This window comes from Etheostoma spectabile, chromosome 10 (assembly GCF_008692095.1).
Source record: "Etheostoma spectabile isolate EspeVRDwgs_2016 chromosome 10, UIUC_Espe_1.0, whole genome shotgun sequence".
Lineage (NCBI taxonomy): Eukaryota > Metazoa > Chordata > Actinopteri > Perciformes > Percidae > Etheostoma > Etheostoma spectabile.
The window spans coordinates 15,117,984-15,122,109 of NC_045742.1; positions in this window are offsets into that span (position 1 = coordinate 15,117,984).

The window sequence follows — 4,126 nt, forward strand, 5'->3', positions numbered from 1 at the left end:
TAAACTGTAAAAATGGCCTTAGGTCTCAGAAGGTTAAAGCTTATTAAACTTGTTACAATTAACACTACCCTGCAGTGGGAAACAAACCAAATTCAACTTTGTTCCAGTGCTGCAGGCAGATGTTGTGAATTCACCTGTCCAACCTCCGTGCTAACCCATACACACTCAAGTTGTCCTTTTCAACTAAGCACTCTGCCAGAGCTAAATGAGGTTTCTGTAACTGTTTTCAAGCAATTAGAAACAACATCTTAAAGTTTGCATGGCAGTGTAGAAAGACTTTACCAAAACATATATTTAGAGTTACAGTTAAAATCCCAATAAATCATTTTCAGTGCACTCCAAAATGACCTACAACATATATGTTTCATAAACCAAATAGCTGTTTGTTCAAAGAGGGGCGTAGCACAAAATTCTGGGCCCTGTAGAAAGGCATTTTCTATGGGCTTCCCTCCACATCCACAGCTATTCATTCTAGCATCTTTTTGGGCCCTCCTCACATGAGAGCCCTGTGTAGTCCCCCTTTCCCCCTCAGTCCGACGCCCCTGTGTACAAACAAGGCTGTTATAGAGAGTGCCATTGTTAATGTTTAGATGCTTAAAAGGAACCCACAGTATCAACGTCAATGTAAATGTTTACTGGAAAAAAATATAGAAAATTAAATTAATCTTAATTCATTGACTGATAGGATTCTTTTCAATGTTCCATGTCAGAAATATGTATAAAATGCAAAGAGGCTATTAAACTCTGTCTTTAGTTTCATGTTAGCCTTCATTGTGCTTTAGTTGAGCTTCAGTAAGAATACACAAGAGACTGCACATTTAATTGCCCATTATCATTAAAAAAAATTAAACAGCAATTTAGAGATAATATATTTATGACACTATGCAGCATCCATTACCATTTTGTATTAATCATTCAGTTCTATGAATAAATTATTACAACACCAGCAACGCATGACTTGTTTGTCTGCAAACTGCACTTAAGAGCAAAATGTGGTCATGTGTCTTGTGGCCTGACTACACTCGTGTTATTTGGACAGATGTTAGTTACCACTGATAGCAATGATCTTCCACTATCCTAGTTTCACTGACCTAGTTACAGACAGCTGAGGGAGTCTAATTAATAATTTAATTAAGCATTGCACTAGTTCATGCAGGACATGGAAGTCATAAGCTCACTAACTGAATTATCATTCCAGCGAGTCACAACCAATCACAGCCGTTTTCACATCAGGCGGTCCATTTAAATGCTGCCTCACACTGCTGCTGCTGCGGGCAAAGCTTGTCTCCTCCACTCCAGCCTCCACCTTCCCAGTTTTGGGTGTCATCATAACACTGTCTAAAATTGTTTTGATGTCTTGAATTGGACCTACTCTTCCATGCAGGGAGGTCTCAGCAGCGTGCTCCCTGTGCTGTATAAGCATGCACCTTGGCTGATCCAGGGAGCATCATCAGAACAGAGCCTTCATCGCCAAGTGTAACTGTATTTCCATTTGTTGCAATAAATGGTTAAATCTACACATAATTTAACTCAGTGCAGTCTGTATTTCTAAAGACAAAAAACAATACAAAACAAGCTACCATTACCAATACCATCATATATTGCAAGTTTAGAACTGCCAGTAAGTTTGAAATCTGCTCCAAATCTATTTTGTACATTGTGAAATTAAAGCAACTACAAGGAATTTTAACTGATTATGAACCAGTCTCATATTGATATTCATGCCTCCATATGATCTACATTAGCAAACAAGGTAATCTGTGAGAATGCCGGGGTTAGAATGGAAAAGCCTATCTTTGAATGATTTCTAGGTTTTGCAATGAGTACAGTTAGTTATAGTTAGCAAGTTAAAAGCAACTAGATAATTAGATAATTTTACTTTTGACATTTTATTTTGTTAATATGGCTGATACTGGGGCAATGTTAGCAAACAGTAAAATAAGAGAATTGACAGAAGAACAAAAAAAAGAGCTAAAAGAGACAGATGATTCAAAAGATTTGAAAGGATTTGAAACCAATCCTGAATTGGCCCTCTTCCTTCTAGATGATAGATGGTCGCCTATGTAAAATATCTATTTTATTTATGAAATACATTGCTAGACATAGTTTTACTTCAATATGTTAATTTACGTTGGTGGCTAAAACAAGCTAGCTAACTGGCTCGTGAGGTTTATGTTTATGTGGCCTTGCTACCAATATCATGCTGTTACTAGGAACTGTTGATAACTTTATCTTTATCAACAAAATCACTATTAATGAGCAACCAAATCTGTTAGTTGTAGACTTCCTATGATTGGCACCAACACAAAGTTTACTTTGATTTACCATTGTTATATTACAGTTATTAATCGTGAACAGACACAAATATAGACATTACCTCAGCGCTTCCTGGGAACAGATGTGTTTAAAAAAGAGAAATAGTTTTAAAAATAAGTAGTACAAATAAATACGTTTCTTTTCCCTAGCTTCCAAAACTAAAAGATCAAGATCTTTATGACACGAGGACCAGCTCATGGAATTATTCAATTATTCAAATTGAACTTTGAGGTACACCACAGTTTTGCATTTGCACAGTCTTTCTATACAATGGCTGATTGCAGCTGACATTTTCAATATCAAGTAAGTGGCGTAGATAATGTGTTTAAATTGGCAATTTATTTACAACTTGTGGGATAAGCTGACTCACTTTGCCGCTTACCCCAGTGGACCCTGCCCTAGTAATAATGAAGTATCCTCAGATCTCAGCAACTACTGTGACTGTCCTGCCACTGGCAGTTGGTTTCAGTTGAGTGTTCTGTTGCCATTAGCAACCGCTACTGGTGCATTTCCGAACAGCTATGGTTCCAATCATAGATCGTTGCACAGTCTATGGTTCCAATGCAGTTGCAGTTTAACTGGCACAGGTTGCATCCAGTCTTTTGTCATGAGTCTTTGCTTCCTAGATGCCCCAGTTGGACCCTTATATGTATTCTTTTTATTCTTTTTGTGACTAATGATAGAGGGAAACGTAATTTCGATCTCTTTGTATGTCTTGACACGTGAAGAAATTGACAATAAAGCATACTTTGACTTTGACTTTGAAATGATTTAGATTTTAGATTTTCTGCAAATTTTTGCCAACCTAGCTAGAAGTTAGCTGTCTGAAGCGGATGTGTTACCAAAATATTGAAAGTGTTGGGCCCACTGTTTACCTTTACTCTGGTGGACTCAATGTATTTCTTGAATGATGGCCAAAAGATGAATCCAAGTTAAATATAAATTCTTGAAGTCTTAATTAAAACATGATGAATGCATGTACAGTATTGCTTTTTAAATACAGTAAGGATCCGTAGTTCAATTGTTCCTCTTGCGAGACAGTTTTCTTCCTCATCTCCACCAGACCACATTCTAACCACAGGTATAGAAAACCCACATTAGCTTAGTTTATAAAACTTTATATTCCCTTTTTTTGTAGAAAGTGCTAGCCTGATGATACTCACAGAATGGGGTCCCTCTTAATTTTTACATCAATGACTGTACTAACAGATTCCCACTAGAGGGCAGTCTCTATCCAAATCAGTCCTCTGTCCCATCCTTCCACCAACCACAGTGTAGCAGCCTCAATGCCCGAGGACATCGTTACACACTCAATAAAGCAATAGTCAGACATTTTCTCTGTTTAATTGATTCCATTTCTAACCAACAATGCATGGTGTGACACTTTTTATTGCAGCAGAAACAGCAGCATGCCTCAGAGTAAGACATGCTATTTGTAATTATCTCGTTGTTGCGTTCTTGCATGACTGGCCATCTGTAGACAGCCTGCAGGACACTTGTTGGTCAGTGGCCAATGTCAGGGGCTCAGCATTGCATTCTTCCCGGAGCTGTCTGCACTGCTGTATAATGACATTGTCCTGGTATTTACCAGTGCTTGTGAAAAACTCGTCTAGAGGACAAAAACACAGCACGCTCTTACTCAATTGACCCAATCCAAAACTGTTTGGCAACAGATATGGAAATTGACAAAATCGTAAACAAACACAGGGGAGGGCTGATAAGATAGTGTTTACTGTGCAAGTTGAGAACACAGTCTCTGTCTCTCTCTCTCTCTCTCTCTCTCTCTCTCTCTCTCTCTCTCTCTCTCTCT